General features: G+C 37.3%; 1 pseudogene; it reads right to left on the bottom strand.

Moving 5' to 3' along the window:
• Positions 1 to 9,077, bottom strand: part of LOC113900410 — a 155,292-nt pseudogene extending 146,215 nt beyond the window's left edge.
• Between the last annotated feature and the right edge of the window lie 9,762 nt (positions 9,078 to 18,839).

Below are 18,839 nucleotides of genomic sequence, written 5' to 3'. Positions count from 1 at the left end.
GGAGATCAGTCCTGGGTGTTCTTTGGAAGGAATGATGCTAAAGCTGAAACTCCAGTACTTTGGCCACCTCATGTGAAGACTTGACTCGTTGGAAAAGACTCTGATGCTGGGAGGGATTGCGGGCAGGAGGAGAAGGGGACAACAGAGGATGAGATGGCTGGATGGCATCAGTGACTCGATGGACATGAGTTTGAGTGAACTCCAGGAGTTGGTGATGGATAGGGAGGCCTGGCGTGCTGTGATTCATGGGGTTGCAAAGAGTCAGACATGACTGAGTGACTGAACTGAACTGAAATTAGTAAAATAGCAAAGATAATTTAGAAAGATGGCTAGATGTAAGATGGATATAAAAAACTCAGTTGCATTTCTAAATGCTAGCTACACTCTTTTAAAAATATACTCATTATAATAAATGTGTATACTAAAATGTATAAAAGAATTCATCTAAGATAGGCTTCAAGTATATCAAGAAATTATTATAATTATATTTAAATATATTGAAGAGACCTTAAAAATAGAGTTTTTACTTTAATAGACAGGTAGGATAAATTTTCCATTTTCCAAAATTTTATCTAAACACACAATATAATTTCAGTAAAAATCCAAGTAGCATTCTATGTGAAATTTGACAAAATTATTTGAAAAACAAAGGGAAAAAGTATATACCAAACATTCCTAAATTTATAAAAAGAGTAAAATGTGGTTTTTTTCTATCAGAAAAAAAAAACTTATAAAACTATAAAAATTAATATAGTTAATTTAGGTGTGCTGCTAAGTCACTTCAGTCGTGTCTGACTCTGTGTGACCCCATAGACGTCAGCCCACCAGGCTCTCCCACCCCTGGGATTCTCCAGGCAAGAACACTGGAGTGGGTTGCCATTTCCTTCTCCAATGCATGAAAGTGAAAAATGAAAGTGAAGTCGCTCAGTCATGTCTGACTCTTAGCGACCCCATGGACTGTAGCCTACCAGGCTTCTTCATCCATGGGATTTTCCAGGCAAGAGTACTGGAGTGGGGTGCCATTGCCTTCTCCGAATTTAGGTGTAGGAATTCCCAAATCGTTCAAACACTGAGTCCAGGAACAGTAATTATGATACATGATAGAAATAACATTGAAGATCTTTAGGAAATTGAATAATTATTCAATCCATAAAAACTAGATAATAGATTACACAATAAAAAAAAATACACAAAGAATATGCAAAAAGCTTTATGCTGTGCTGAGTTTCTCAGTCATGCCCAACTCTTTACGACCCCATGGACTGTAGCCCACCAGGTGCCTCTGTCCATGCGGATTCTCCAGGCAAGAATACTGGAGTGGGTTGCCATGTCCTCCTCCAGGAGATCTTCCCAACACAGGGACTGAACCCAGGTCTCCTGCATTGCAGATGGATTCTTTACTGTCTGAGCCACCAGGGAAACCCATAAATACTGGAGTGGGTAGCAGATCACTTCTCCAGGGGATCTTCCCTACCCAGGAATCAAACCAGGGTCTCCTGCATTGCAAGCGAATTCTTTACCTGCTGAGCTATGGCTGACATATGAAAAGACATTCAACCTCATTATTGATGTAAGAAATGTGAATCAGGGTCACAATAAAATACCATTTTACATTCATTTTATGGACAAATACTTAGGAACTTGACAATGCTGATATGTATATGGAGCAATAAAAACAGGTACTCTTCTGGAGGTTGTGATTAGTACAGCCACTTTGGAAAAACAACTTATTTTCCATTTTGTCAATGTGAAAACAAGTATAAACAGGGTCCAGGAAATTCCTGTCCTAAGGAAACTCCTGCATACTTTCACCATAAGAAAGACACAAGAATGTTCCAAATGTCCAGTGGGGAAAACTCATCCATAGGAAAAAGAAACAAATTTTGTGTAATCGTCGTGAAGTACTATACAACATAGAAAAATGAATGAATTTCATTTATCTCATCTAAAAATAGCTTAGATGGATTTTAGAAATATCACATTGAGTTAAAAATACAAATCATAGGAGACTACATATAATGCTTACAAAAAATAAAAATTAATCATTTTACTGTTAGACATAATTATATATGTGGCAAAATTATTTTTTAAAGCTGGAAACTAATAAAGATATGGTTACATTGGAGGAAGAGTCAGGGGGATAAGATGAAGAATCCATATACAGGCAAAAGTCATTGTTGAAGGAAATATATTATATGATTATAAGGAAAAGAAGCCCTCTCACTTAAGAAATCTACATATTGGATTCCCATCCCTAAACACATAAATCAAGCTTATGGTTGGTTCCCATCAGGTAAACTGGGAAATTCAGCCAAATGTTGTAAAAATAAGAAATTATTCCTTAAAGTAGACATATCTGACTAGCCTCATTTTCTACCATAAGACATAATGGTATAAAAATGCCAATCAATTCAGGGAGAAAAGACTTCCTTCCCGGAAAACTACTTAAAATGACAGCATTTTCCTAGTGTTTTAGGTGGCTTTTTAATGGATGGCCACATGGTTTCAAAGGGCAGTTTGTCCACTAAAAGTATGCTGGTTCAAGGCTACCATTATAAAAGATTGTTTTAGAATATGTACATTGTGATGAAAATCAAATACAAAAAAAAATGTGATGACTCACCAGTTGGCTAGAAACATCTGTCACTGAAATAATAGAAATGGCAAGATGGTGTTCCTCCAAAGATAAAACAAAACTTTCTATGGCCTTCAACACACATTAGCACAGAAGTGTGCTGGCTGCGATGGACCGCACAGAAGCGTGGTTGAGAGGAGCTATCCCACGTTCAACGTCAGGAGGGGCAACCTCGTCCAAGGTAAGGAGCAGCGGCTGCGCTTTGCTGGAGCAGCCGTGAAGAGATTCCCCACGTCCAAGGTAAGAGAAACCCAAGTAAGACGATAGTTGTTACGAGAAGGTATCAGAAGGCAGACAGACTGAAACCATAATCACAGAAAACTAGCCAATCTGATCACATGGACCACAGTCTTGTCTAACTCAATGAAACTAAGCCATGCCGTGTGGGGCCACCCAAGATGGGCGGGTCATGGTGGAGAGGTCTGACAGAATGTGGTCCACTGGAGAAAGGAATGGCAAACCCACTTCAGTATTCTTGCCTTGAGAATCCCATGAACAGTATGAAAAGGCAAAATGGTAGGATACTGAGAGGAACTCCACAGGTCGGTAGGTGCCCAATATGCTACTGGAGATCAGTGGAGAAATAACTCCAGAAAGAATGAAGGGATGGAGCCAAAGCAAAAACAATACCCAGTTGAGGATGTGACTGGTGATAAAAGCAAGGTCCCATGCTGTAAAGAGCAATATTGCATAAGGACGTGGAATGTTAGGTCCATGAATCAAGGCAAATTGGAAGTGGTCAAACAGGAGATGGCAAGAGTGAACGTTGACATTCTAGGAATCAGCGAACTAAAATGGACTGGAATGAGTGAATTTAACTCAGATGACCATTATATCTACTACTGTGGGCAGGAATCCTTTAGAAGAAATGAAGTAGCCATCATGGTCAACAAAAGAATCCAAAATGCAGTACTTGGATGCAATCTCAAAAACGACAGGATGATCTCTGTTCGTTTCCAAGGCAAACCGTTCAGGATCACAGTAATCCAAGTCTATGACCCAACCAGTAACTCTGAAGAAGCTGAAGTTGAATGGTTCTATGAAGACCTACAAGACCTTTTAGAACTAACAGCCAAAAAGGATGTCCTTTTCATTATAGGGGACTGGAATGCAAAAGTAGGAAGTCAAGAAACACCTGAGGTAACAGGCAAATTTGGCATAGGAATATGGAATGAAGCAGGACAAAGGCTAATAGAGTTTTGCCAAGAGAACACACTGGTCATAGCAAACACCCACTTCCAACAACACAAGAGAAGACTCTACACATGGACATCACCAGATGGTCAACACAGAAATCAGATTGATTATATTCTTTGCAGCCAAAGATGGAGAAGCTTTATACAGTCAGCAAAAACAAGACTGGAAGCTGACGGTTGCTCAGATCATGAACTCCTTATTGCCAAATTCAAACTTAAACTTTCTTCTTTCAGAAGAAAGTAGGGAAAACAACTAGACAATTCAGGTATGACCTAAATCAAATTCCTTATGATTATACAGTGGAAGTGAGAAATAGATTTAAGGGACTAGATCTGATAAATAGAGTGCATGATGAACTATGGACTGAGGTTTGTGACATTGTACAGGAGACAGGGATCAAGACCATCCCCAAGGAAAAGAAATGCAAAAAAGCAAGAAGGCTGTCTGGGGAGGCCTTACAAATAGCTGTGAAAAGAAGAGAAGCAAAAGGCAAAGGAGAAAAGGAAAGATATAAGCATCTGAATGCAGAGTTCCAAAGAATAGCAAGAAGAGATAAGAAAGCCTTCCTCAGCAATCAATGCAAAGAAATACAGGAAAACAACAAAATGGGAAAGACTAGAGATCTCTTCAATAAAATTAGAGATAACCAAGGGAACATTTCATGCAAAGGTGAGCTCGATAAAGGACAGAAATGGTATGGACCTAAGAGAAGCAGAAGATATTAAGAAGAGGTGGCAAGAATACACAGAAGAACTGTACAAAAAAGAGCTTCACGAACAAGATAATCACAATGGTGTGATCACTCACCTAGAGCCAGACATCCTGGAATGTGAAGTCAAGTGGACTTTAGAAAGCATCACTATGAACAAAGCTAGTGGAAGTGATGGAATTCCAGTTGAGCTCTTTCAAATCCTGAAAGATGATGCTGTGAAAGTGCTGCACTCAATATGCCAGCAAATTTGGAAAACTCAGCAGTGGCCACAGGACTGGAAAAGGTCAGTTTTCATTCCAATCCCAAAGAAAGGCAATGCCAAAGAATGCTCAAACTACCGCACAATTGCACTCATCTCACATGCTAATAAAGAAATGCTCAAAATTCTCCAAGCCAGGCTTCAGCAATATGTGAACCATGCACTTCTAGATGTTCAAGCTGGTTTTAGAAAAGGCAGAGCAACTAGAGACCAAATTGCCAACATCCGCTGGAACATGGAAAAAGCAAGAGAGTTCCAGAAAAAAACATCTATTTCTGCTTTATTGACTATGCCAAAGCCTTTGACTGTGTGGATCACAATAAACTGTGGAAAATTCTGAAAGAGATGGGAATACCAGACCATCTGACCTGCCTCTTGAGAAATGTGTATGCAGGTCAGGAAGCAACAGTTAGAACTGGACATGGAACAACAGACTGGTTCCAAATAGGAAACGGAGTACGTCAAGGCTGTATATTGTCACCATGCTTATTTAACTTCTATGCAGAGTACATCATGAGAAACGCTGGGCTGGAAGAAGCACAAGCTGGAATCAAGATTGCTGGGAGAAATATCAATAACCTCAGATATGCAGATGACACCACTTATGGCAGAATGTGAAGAAGAACTAAAAAGCCTCTTGATGAAACTGAAAGAGGAGAGTGAAAAAGTTGGCTTATAGCTCAATATTAAGAAAACGAAGATCATGGCATCTGGTCCCATCACTTCGTGGGAAATAGATGGGGAAACAGTGGAAAGAGTAGCTGACTTTATTTTTCTGGGCTCTAAATTCACTGCAGATGAAATTAAAAGACACTTACTCCTTGGAAGGAAAGTTATGACCAACCTAGATAGCATATTCAAAAGCAGAGACATTACTTTGCCAACAAAGGTCCGTCTAGTCAAGGCTATTGTTTTTCCAGTGGTCATGTATGGATGTGAAAGTTGGACTGTGAAGAAAGCTGAGCGCTGAAGAATTGATGCTTTTGAACTGTGGTGTTGAGAAGACTCTTGAGAGTCCCTTGGACTGCAAGGAGATCCAACCAGTCCATCCTAAATGAGATCAGTCCTGAATGTTCATTGGAAGGACTGATGTTGAAGCTGAAACTCCAATACTTTGGCCACCTCATGCGAAGAGTTGACTCATTGGAAAAGAATCTGATTCTGGGAGGGATTGGGGCCAGGAGGAGAAGGGGACGACACAGGATGAGATGGCTGGATGGCATCACCAATTCGATGGACATGAGTTTGTGTGAACTCCGGGATTTGGTGTTGGACAGGATGGCCTGGCATGCTGCAATTCATGGGGTCGCAAAGAGTCGGACACGACTGAATGACTGAGCTGAACTGAACTGATGGCCTTAAATAAGAATATGTTCAGAACGCAATTAAGATGTCAGACTTTTATGCGCAAATCTGTTAAAGAAATCTGTAAATCATTTCCCAGGTTTCAAGATTACCATTTAAAAACTTTGATATCAGAAAGAGAAAGGGAACAGGGGCATAAGTATTTACTTGCTAGGAATCACAGGTTATTCTATCTTCTATGTATTTCTCTATCAGACATGTGATCATGGCTATCCTTTTTTCTAAAAATATTAATTTTAAGTCACTTAGTGAAAACCCAGATATTTTATTGGGCAAATAAGCAGAATAAAGAAGTAGTAGTAGTCTCAAGTAGAAGTAGTAGTAGACTCTGATGCTGGGAGGGATTGGGGGCAGGAGGAGATGAGGACGACAGAGGATGAGATGGCTGGATGGCATCACTGACTCAATGGACATGAGTCTGGGTGAACTCCGGGAATTGGTGATGGATAGGGAGACCTGGTGTGCTGCGATTCATGAGGTCGCAAAGAGTCGGACACGACTGAACGACTGAACTAAACTGAACTGAACTGAGTAGTCTCAAAAACACAAAATTCTGAACAAATTAGAATATTACTTTTTAACTGTACATGTATATATGTATACATAATTTAAATGCTTTATAAATGACCAATTAGCTTGTTGATTTCCAGTGTGCTTAATGCTATTAAAAGACCATCTAGAACCTGTGACCATCCCAAACCTGTGATAGATATCTCACAGAAAATACATCAATTTCCTTCCAGTTTTAAAAGTCAGTAGCATTTATAAACTTTATAGACAAAAACACAACCATGAACACAGAGACCACATTTTGAGAAGTTATTATGTTGGGCACTCTATGTATGCTGATCTTCTAAATCTATAAAACAAGGTTTAGAGGTCATTGTTATTAAGCCACTTACAGCCCAAACTCAGAAAGATAAACAATTTACATGAAAAGGGTTTATGAGTATAAATATGTACATTCAAACCAAGATTGGCCTTATTTCAAGATTCATGTTATTTGTTCCAAAATCAGGTTGATTGTCAACTTTACACAATTTTACCCAATGTGCTAGCTCAATTCAGTCAGTCATGTTCTACTCTTTGCTACCCTATGGACTGTAGCCCACCAGGCTTCTCTGTCCATGGGATTCTCTGGGCAAGAGTACTGGAATGGGTTATCATGCCTTCCTCCAGGGTATCTTCCTGACCCAGGGGTTGAACCCGTGTCTCTTATGTCGTCTGCATTGGTAGGTGAGTTCTTTACCACTAGCATTATCTGGGAATCCCCAACATATATTCTTTACCAGATGTAAAACATAACAAGTGAGAAGCTGCTGTATAGCAAAGGAAGCTCTGCTTGGTGCTCTGTGATGACCTAGAGGGGTGGGATGAGGAGCTGGGAGGGAGGTTCAAGAGAGAGGGGACATATGTATACATTTTGCTGATTTGCTTTATTATACAGCAGAAAATAACACAATATTTTAAAACAATTTTATCTCAATTAAAAAAGAAAAAATAAATTAAAAAAATGAAAATATATAGTCAACTTACAATATTGTTAGTTTTGCATGTACTTCATATAGATGGACTATGTGTATAATTTAGTTAAAAATAAAAGAATACCATTAAATGCAGTAATAAAGATGGTAACATTCATGCCAGCCACTGCATTAGGTATTTATATTTTCACATCTGTTAAAAACCCTATAGGAACTTTATCATTATCCCCATTTATAGTTGAGGGCACTGAAAGTAAGCAATATTAAATGGAGGTGACAGAGGTTGAGCATGGCAGAGGCATAATTTGAACCTAGATATATTTGGTTCCTGTAGCAAATGAGCCAAAGAATTAACTTTACTTTGAGTCAGTGAGTGAAGAATGTCCTTTGGGAGATCACTGGTTATATAAAACAAAGAGAAATTGGATTTCTCTTCAAATCACCAGGACAGCACTTTATTAAGCTAGTGGAAAAGCAAATTCTGCTCTTTCCATGGATGCTAATCTCACGTATGAGTGCTTAAAAGCTCTTTCATGGAAGAGCACACATCAGGCAAATAATTTCAGGAGAGAGAAAAGCTGAGATTGCATATCTTACTCTGCTTATTTACTAGAAGGTTGCATAAAATTCTGGAAACACATGAGGGTTTTATTATTTTTTTCCAATATTTGCAAGGAGGTGAGATGTAATAAAATCGTTCCATTTTAATAGACCAAAAAAAGTTGAAAGTGTGAAAAAGTATTCTCAACAAAAAATACAAAAAACAATCCAAAACATTAGTAGGAGACCGGCCATTAGTTTTTATCAGTGCATGTGAGAATGATTTTATTTTGTTAATTTATGTAGTTAATTACTTCTGAGAATTCACTACATCTGGACACTTGGCATTTTGTAGTTCTGAAAATTGGGTTGCATGCACAAATGTTTTGTATCTGCTGAAGTAGATTGTATGTGTTGGCATTTCCTGGCAGTAGCAATTGCTAATTACATGTGCATTTAGAACGGACAAACAGGTCAACCACAGACAATGATAGGAATGGAAATTGGCCCTCAGTGGTCTAGCTGTCTATGAAATGTCCCTCAGGACAAAGGTCTCTCTGCCTCATTTCCTCGGGCCTGGGAGTAACTTGGTGCTCCTGCCCCTTCTTCATCCCCTGTCCCAGGTGGGCTGATTACCCAGCTACAAGGGCACCATTCACACTTGAGTTGTGCTCCAAAGGTGTCATTTATTGGGTTGACCAAAAAGTTCATTCGGGTTTTTCCACTGAAGTTTGTGGAACCCAAACAAACTTTTTGGTCACCCCAGTATGTAAACTATAGTGTGGAAGGTCCTCCCTGTGAACATGCCACTTTGTGACCCTGACCTGGCCTCCTGCTTACCTTCTCAGCCTCTTCTGGCACCACTTCAGCTCTTGCCACGTTCATCGTAGTGGCTTCTTTTCAGGGTCCCCAAATGTGGCATGCCTGTTCTGCCCTAGAAGCTCTGCACTGAAGCTTCCTCCCTTACTCATTCAACAAACATTTAAAACAGGTGGTTGCCACAGAGTGGTGGGGGGAGAGGATAAGAGAAATAGATAAGGGAGAATAGAAGGTACAAACTTCCAGTTACAAAATGAATGAGCTGAGAGGATGAAATGTACAGTGTGGGGAATATAGTCAATAAAAACATAATATCTTTGAATAGTGAAAGATTGGAACTAGACTGTAGGATATATATAACAATCATTGAGAGTAAATCCTAAGATTTCTTATAATAATTTTTTTCTCTTTCTTTAATTTTGTATTGTGTGTACTGATGTAATGATCCACGTCTATGGTAGCACAAGTGTTGAAGCCCTGCTGGGGACTTATTTTTGACAGATGAATGGATCAAGGAGATGTGGTGTATACACACACACACACACACACACATATACACACACACACACACACAATGGAATATTACTAAGTTATAAAAAATAATGATGTAATGCCACTTGCAACAATGTGGATGGACCCAAAGTAAGTTAGAAAGAGAAAGACAGATACCATATGATATTACTTATATGTGGAATCTAAACAAATGATACTGCTGCTGCAGCTGCTGCTAAGTCACTTTAGTCTTGTCTGACTTTGTGCGACCCCATAGATGGCAGCCCACGAGGCTCCCCCGTCCCTGGGATTCTCCAGGCAAGAACACTGGAGTGGGTTGCCATTTCCTTCTCCAATGCATGAAAGTGAAAAGTGAAAGCGAAGCTACTCAGTCGTGTCCAACTCTTAGCAACCCCATGGACTGCAGCCTACCAGGCTCCTTCATCCATGGGATTCTCCAGGCAAGAGTGCTGGAGTGGGGTGCCATTGCCTTATCTGAACAAATGATACAAATGACTTTATTTACAAAATGGAAGTAGACTCACAGACATAGTAAACCAATGAGAAGGGATAAATTAGGATTTAGGGATTAATAGATAGACACTACTATACCTAAAACAGATAAGCAACAAGGACCTACTATACCACATAGGAAACTATATTCAATATCCTGCAATAATCTATGATGGAAAAGAATCTGAAAAGAATATATATGTGCATAAATATATACACATATACAACTAAATCACTCAGCTGTGCACCTCAAATCAACACGATGCTGTAAATCAACTATACTTCAATAAACAAATATATATATTTATTAAAAAGTAAAGGCTGCCCTTTGCTGATCGAAACAGTTCTCTGAACACCTTGGCTTAGCTCCCTCCATGGTAAAGGTGACTCTTATCAGCAGTGGTGAAAACTATGCAGCCCATACAACATGAAGATCTTCTAACTAGCCAACACCCATGCCATTGTTCCCTAGCAATTTTCCCTAGCAACAGAAGACTTTTCACTTTCCTTTCCTTACATCTCTTGGTTGGCTAAGCTGCCCCTCCCTAGTACCAATTCAAATAAAGATATACCTCAAATTAAATTTGTGCTGTATTCTTTTCAACTCTCCTTGTCTGGAACAACAGCATAATTAATCTATCCCTTGTTCAAAGTATGTTATTTTATTATTGTCTTAAAAACCACCATACTGTATGCTATTGTCTTGTGAAATTATTATAATTCCCACAGTGAACCTATGTTAGAGAAATTATTGGCAAAGACAATCTCAGTCTCTGAGCATAATCTGCCACCTCTCAAAGCAAACATACAGGTGTGTGTGTGTGTGTGTGTGTGTTCAGGTTCAAAAGTTCAGCAGATGGTCTGAACTAGAGTCTGATCCTTGCCATTTTTTGACATGAAAATTAAACTATTTGGTGTTACAAATATTAAATATATCATAGTGAAATACAATTGTATTTGTTTTTTTCATTTAATTCTATGTCAAAGTTATTTAAGAATTCAGACCGGCAGCTTGATAAAGTGAATTCTCATTAAAAAGAATGTGTTGTCTCAAAAAAGAAATGCTCCATATTTATTTATGTATATAATATAGTTGTTGATTCACCAAGCCTCAGTTGCAGGTTTAAAATAATCACCTTCAACAAAATGAAAAAATATCAAAGTACTTGCCTTAAGGAATTTTTTGTACATCTCAAACTTACAATTAGAAAAGTACATGTGAATATAGGTTGGAAAAGATAAGAACTAAAAAGGAAGTGAGGGGGAATAAGCAATAAGTAAAATTATTGAAAGGTAGGTAATTATTTTCAGATTCTTCCAAAACATATTCAAATATATTCATCTGTAGCATAAAAAATACCATTTTGCATTTCAAATTTGAAAAATCTATGAAAGAAAATATACTTTTTTCATACAAAATTTTGATTACTTTAAATTCAGGTGTATTCATTAACTATGAGACAAGATTTAATGGGCATTTAATGGAACTGGGATTACCCAGAATTAGTACTCAATACCATTAAATAAGCTGAAATGAGGGCAATCAAGTGGTCATAATAAATAAAAATGCTTCTAGGAATATTTGAAAGAATCTGACTGCATTTGGAGAAATGTTTAAAATCTTAAATATTTGCTTAATGTTTAAACAAATGTTTATCATCATTCACAAATAGGAACAGTGATAATTACAGTATCAATATTCAGCTCTATTCTCAAATCAACGTGTATCTAAAACTATTATATTTGGACCTTCAAACTACATGTTTTAAGACTTTTTATTGTGTAATGAAAACGTGTACTTAGATACCCCTAATTTTTATTTTTAAAATGATGCTTGTGCTAAGTTGCTTCAGTTGTGTCTGACTCTTCATGACCCTTTGGACCCCTGTAGACTGCCAGGCTCCTCTATCCATGGGATTCTCCAGGCAAGAGTACTGGAGTGGGTTGCCATGCCCTCTTCCAGGGAAACTTCCTGACCCAGGGATTAACCCCTGTCTCTTATGTCTCCTGCATTGGCAGGTGGGATCTTTACAAGTAGGGCCACCTGGGCAGCCCTTTAAAATGATGGTCATTGGTTAAATGTCAAAAAAACATTTTAAACCCCCAGTAGAAATATAGATGAGTATCTTTTAGATTTCAGGTAAATAATTTTTAAACAAGACACAAAAACTTTGAGAGTGGAAATATCAATCGATTGCTTATATTAAAATTAATTTTGTTCACCAAAAATGCTTTAAAGAAAATAAAAACATGAGTTACAAGCTTGTACACACAATCAAAGAAGAATAACTCTAAAGAACTATAAAATTGTATTTTAAAAACACAAATAACACAAAAAATATTTTATTTTTTTTTCCTTTTTTTTTAAATTTTATTTTATTTTTAAACTTTACAATATTGTATTGGTTTTGCCATATATCGAAATGAATCCGCCACAGGTATACATGTGTTCCCCATCCTGAACCCTCCTCCCTACTCCCTCCCCATACCGTCCCCCTGGGTCGTCCCAGTGCACCAGTCCCAAGCATCCAGTATCGTGCATCAAACCTGGACTGGCGACTCGTTCCATATATGATATCATACGTATTTCAATGCCATTCTCCCAAATCATCCCACCCTCTCCCTCTCCCACAGGGTCCAAAAGACTGTTCTATACATCAGTGTCTCTTTTGCTGTCTCATATACAGGGTTATTGTTACTCTTTCTAAATTCCATATATATGCGTTAGTATACTGTTTTGGTGTTTTTCTTTCTGGCTTACTTCACTCTGTAAAATAGGCTCCAGTTTCATCCACCTCATTAGAACTGATTCAAATGTGTTCTTTTTAATGGCTGAGTAATACTCCATTGTGTATATGTACCACAGCTTTCTTATCCATTCATTTGTTGATGGACATTTAGGTTGCTTCCATGTCCTGGCTTTTATAAACAGTGCTGCGATGAACATTGGGGTACACGTGTCTCTTTCCCTTCTGGTTTCCTCAGTGTGTATGCCCAGCAGTGGGATTGCTGGGTCATAAGGCAGTTCTATTTCCAGTTTTTTAAGGAATCTCCACACTGTTCTCCATAGTGGCTGTACTAGTTTGCATCCCCACCAACAGTGTAAGAGAGTTCCCTTTTCTCCACACCCTCTCCAGCATTTATTGCTTGTAGACTTTTGGATCGCAGCCATTCTGACTGACATGAAATGGTACCTCATAGTGGTTTTGATTTGCATTTCTCTGATAATGAGTGATGTTGAGCATCTTTTCATGTGTTTGTTAGCCATCTGTATGTCTTCTTTGGAGAAATGTCTATTTAGTTCTTTGGCCTATTTTTTGATTGGGTCATTTATTTTTCTGCAAGTGAGCTGTAGGAGTTGCTTGTATATTTTTGAGATTAGTTGTTTGTCAGTTGCTTCATTTGCTATTATTTTCTCCCATTCTGAAGGCTGTCTTTTCACCTTGCTTATAGTTTCCTTTGTTGTGCAGAAGCTTTTAAGTTTAATTAGGTCCCATTTGTTTATTTTTGCTTTTATTTCCAATATTCTGGGAGGTGGGCCATAGAGGATCCTGCTGTGATGTATGTCAGAGAGTGTTTTGCCTATGTTCTCCTCTAGGAGTTTTATAGTTTCTGGTCTTATGTTTAGATCTTTAATCCATTTTGAGTTTATTTTTGTGTATGGTGTTAGAAAGTGCATTCTTTTACAAGTGGTTGACCAGTTTTCCCAGCACTACTTGTTAAAGAGACTGTCTTTAATCCATTGTATATTCTTGCCTCCTTTGTCAAAGATAAGATGTCCATATGCACATGGATTTATCTCTGGGCTTTCTATTTTGTTCCATGGATCTATATTTCTGTCTTTGTGCCAGTACCATATTGTCTTGATGACTGTGGCTTTGTAGTAGAGCCTGAAGTCAGGCAGGTTGATTCCTGCAGTTCCATTCTTCTTTCTCAAGATAGCTTTGGCTATTTGAGGTTTTTTGTATTTCCATACAAATTGTGAAATTATTTGTTCTAGCTCTGTGAAGAATATCATTGGTAGCTTGATAGGGATTGCATTGAATCTATAAATTGCTTTGGGTAGTATACTCATTTTCACTATATTGATTCTTCCAATCCATGAACATGGTATATTTCTCCATCTATTAGTGTCCTCTTTGATTTCTTTCACCAGTGTTTTATAGTTTTCTATAAAACTATATAAAACTACCTAGTTTCTTTAGGTAGATATATTCCTAAGTATTTTATTCTTTCCGTTGCAATGGTGAATGGAATTGTTTCCTTAATTTCTCTTTTAGTTTTCTCATTATTAGTGTATAGGAATGCAAAGGATTTCTGTGTGTTGATTTTATATCCTGCAACTTTACTATGATCATTGATTAGTTCTAGTAATTTTCTGGTGGAGTCTTTAGGGTTTTCTATGTAGAGGACCATGTCATCTGCAAACAGTGAGAGTTTTACTTTTTCTTTTCCAATTTGGATTCCTTTTATTTCTTTTTCTGCTCTGATTGCTGTAGGCAAAACTTCCAAAACTATGTTGAATAGTAATGGTGAAAGTGGGCACCCTTGTCTTGTTCCTGACTTTAGAGGAAATGCTTTCAATTTTTCACCATTGAGGATAATGTTTGCTGTGGGTTTGTCATATATAACTTTTATTATGTTGAGGTATGTTCCTTCTATTCCTGCTTTCTGGAGAGTTTTTATCATAAATGGATGTTGAATTTTGTCAAAGGCTTTCTCTGCATCTATTGATATAATCATATGGCTTTTATTTTTCAATTTGTTACATTGATTGATTTGCAGATATTGAAGAATCCTTGCATCCCTGGGATAAAGCCCACTTGGTCATGGTGTATGATCTTTTTAATGTGTTGTTGGATTCTGATTGCTAAAATTTTGTTAAGGATTTTTGCATCTATGTTCATCAGTGATATTGGCCTGTAGTTTTCTTTTTTTGTGGGATCTTTTTCAGGTTTTGGTGTTAGGGTGATGGTGGCCTCATAGAATGAGTTTGGAAGTTTACCTTCCTCTGCAATTTTCTGGAAGAGTTTGAGTAGGATAGGTGTTGGCTCTTCTCTAAATTTTTGGTAGAATTCTGGACCTGGGCTTTTGTTTGCTGGAAGATTTTTGATTTCAGTTTCAATTTCCATGCTTCTGATGGGTCTGTTAAGATTTTCTATTTCTTCCTGGTCCAGTTTTGGAAAGTTGTACTTTTCTAAGAATTTGTCCATTTCTTCCACACTGTCCATTTTATTGGCATATAATTGTTGATAGTAGTCTCTTATAATCCTTTGTATTTCTGTGTTGTCTGTTGTGATCTCTCCATTTTCATTTCTAATTTTATTGATTTGATTTTTCTCCCTTTGTTTCTTGATGAGTCTGGCTAATGGTTTGTTGATTTTATTTATCCTCTCAAAGAACCAGCTTTTGTCTTTGTTGATTTTTGCTATGGTCTCTTTTGTTTCTTTTGCATTTATTTCTGCCCTAATTTTTAAGATTTCTTTCCTTCTACTAACCCTGGGGTTCTTCATTTCTTCCTTTTCTAGTTGCTTTAAGTGTAGAGTTAGGTTATTTATTTGACTTTTTTCTTGTTTCTTGAAGTATGCCTGTATTGCTATGAACTTTCTCCTTAGGGCTGCTTTTACAGTGTCCCACAGGTTTTGGGTTGTTGTGTTTTCATTTTCATTTGTTTCTATGCAAATTTTGATTTCTTTTTTGATTTCTTCTGTGATTTGTTGGTTATTCAGCAGCGTGTTGTTCAGCCTCCATATGTTGGAATTTTTAGTAGTTTTTCTCCTATAATTGAGATCTAATCTTACTGCATTGTGGTCAAAAAAGATGCTTGGAATGATTTCAATTTTTTTGAATTTACCAAGGCTAGTTTTATGGCCTAGGATGTGATCTATCCTGGAGAAGGTTCCATGTGCGCTTGAGAAAAAGGTGAAATTCATTGTTTTGGGATGAAATGTCCTATAGATATCAATTAGGTCTAACTGGTCTATTGTATCGTTTAAAGTTTGTGTTTCCTTGTTAATTTTCTGTTTAGTTGATCTATCTATAGGTGTGAGTGGGGTATTAAAGTCTCCCACTATTATTGTGTTATTGTTGATTTCTCCTTTCATACTTGCTAGCATTTGTCTTACATATTGTGGTGCTCCTGTGTTAGATGCATATATATTTATAATTGTTATATCTTCCCCTTGGATTGATCCTTTGATCATTATGTAGTGATCATCTTTGTCTCTTTTCACAGCCTTTGTTTTAAAGTCTATTTTATCTGATATGAGTATTGCTACTCCTGCTTTCTTTTGTTCTCTATTTGCATGGAAAACCTTTTTCCAGCCCTTCACTTTCACTCTGTATGTGTCCCCTGTTTTGAGGTGGGTCTCTTGTACACAGCATATGTAGGGGTCTTGTTTTTGTATCCATTCAGCCAGTCTTTGTCTTTTGGTTGGGGCATTCAACCCATTTACGTTTAAGGTAATTATTGATAAGTATGATCCCATTGCCATTTACTTTATTGTTTGGGTTCAAATTTATACACCATTTTTGTGTTTCCTGTCTAGAGACTATCCTTCAGTATTTGTTGGAGAGCTGGTTTGGTGGTGCTGAATTCTCTCAGCTTTTGCTTGTCTGTAAAGCTTTTGATTTCTCCTTCATATTTGAATGAGATCCTTGCTGGGTACAATAATCTGGGCTGTAGGTTATTTTTTTTCATCACTTTAAGTATGTCTTGCCATTCCCTCCTAGCTTGAAGAGTTTCTATTGAAAGATCAGCTGTTATCCTTATGGGAATTCCCTTGTGTGTTATTTGTTGTTTTTCCCTTGCTGCTTTTAATATTTGTTCTTTGTGTTTGATCTTTGTAAATTTGATTAATATGTGTCTTGGGGTGTTTCACCTTGGGTTTATCCTGCTTGGGACTCTCTGGGTTTCTTGGACTTGAGTGATTATTTCCTTCCCCGTTTTAGGGAAGTTTTCAACTATCATCTCCTCAAGTATTTTCTCATGGTCTTTGTTTTTGTCTTCTTCTTCTGGAACCCCTATGATTCGAATGTTGTAGCGTTTAATATTGTCCTGGAGGTCTCTGAGATTGTCCTCATTTCTTTTAATTCGTTTTTCTTTTTTCCTCTCTGATTCATTTATTTCTACCATTCTATCTTCTAATTCACTAATCCTGTCTTCTGCCTCTGTTATTCTACTATTTGTTGCCTCCAGAGTGTTTTTTATTTCATTTACTGCATTATTCATTATATATTGACTCTTTTTTATTTCTTCTAGGTCCTTGTTAAACCTTTCTTGCATCTTCTCAATCCTTGTCTCCAGGCTATTTATCTGTAATTCCATTTTGATTTCAAGATTTTGGATCAATTTCACTATCATTATTCAGAATTCTTTATCAGGTAGATTCCCTATCTCTTCCTCTTTTGTTTGGTTTGGTGGGCATTTATCCTGTTCCTTTATCTGCTGGGCATTCCTCTGTCTCTTCATCTTGTTTAAATTGCTGAGTTTGGGGTGTCCTTTCTGTATTCTGGCAGTTTGTGGAGTTCTCTTTATTGTGGTGTTTCCTTGCTGTGTGTGGGTTTGTACAGGTGGCTTGTCAAGGTTTCTTGGTTGGGGAAGCTTGTGTTGGCGTTCTGGTGGGTGGAGCTGGATTTCTTCTTTCTGGAGTGCAATGAAGTGTCCAGTAGTGAGTTATGAGATTTCTATGGTTTGGGGGTGACTTTGGGCAGCCTGTATCTTGGAGCTCAGGGCTGTGTTCCTGTGTTGCTGGAGAATTTGTTTTGTATGTCTTGAGTTACAAGCTTGTACACACAATCAAAGAAGAATAACTCTAAAGAACTATAAAATTGTATTTTAAAAACACAAATAACACAAAAAATATTTTAAAAAATCAGTTCCAGGGGAAAATGATTCCATTAAGCTAAAAAATCTCTAAGAATAGATGCTTAACATCATCAGTGAAAAAATACATTATAAACACAATGAATTATAATCATTTCATGAAATATGCCATTCACCTGGTAAATTTTAAGTGTGATAAAACCAAATATTGATAGGGATTTTGAACCACAGAATCTACTGTTCATTGCTACTAAAAGTGATTATTGGTACAAGTAATTTAGAAAATATGGTATTACCTACTAAACTTGAATATTCATATACTTTAGGCCCAATAATTTCACTCATAGGAATACCCCAGGAGACATCCTTGCACAAGAACCCAAGGAATCAAAAAAGGTATATCAATAACATTACTGTTCACAATGACAAAAACTTGGAGAGAACCCAAGTGTCCACCCAAAGAGAATAAATGAGTAAACTACTCATACAATGAGGGGCTTCCAGATGGCACCAGTGGTAAAGAATCTGCCTGCCAAAGCAGGAGATACAAGGGATGTGGGTTCGATTCCTGGGTCAGGAAGATACTTTGGAGTAGGAAATTGCAACCCACTTCAGGATTCTCACCTGGGAAATTCCAAGAACAAGAGGAACCTGGTGTGCAACAGTCATGCAGTTGCAGAGTCCGACATTACTAAATATACACACACATATTCATAAAATGGAGTGTTATATAATAATCAAAATTTGTGAACTGTAAAAACATGGAACCAATCAAGAATCTTAGAAAAATAAAAAGGAGTGAAAATAATAATCAGAAAAGATCAAAAGATTACATACCACATAATATTTTATAAAGTAAAAACAACTAAAATAAAATATACTTACATTTTAAAAGTATATATAGATGTACTAAATCTAGACAAAAATGGAAGCAAAGGAATGATGGGTTTGAGACTCAAGATGATGTTCATATCAGGTGGGTAGAGGAAGGAAGGACT

Source organism: Bos indicus x Bos taurus, chromosome 2, assembly GCF_003369695.1.
Source record: "Bos indicus x Bos taurus breed Angus x Brahman F1 hybrid chromosome 2, Bos_hybrid_MaternalHap_v2.0, whole genome shotgun sequence".
Lineage (NCBI taxonomy): Eukaryota > Metazoa > Chordata > Mammalia > Artiodactyla > Bovidae > Bos > Bos indicus x Bos taurus.
Note: the sequence above shows the minus strand (reverse complement) of the source record. Positions and strands in the feature narration are given on the sequence as shown.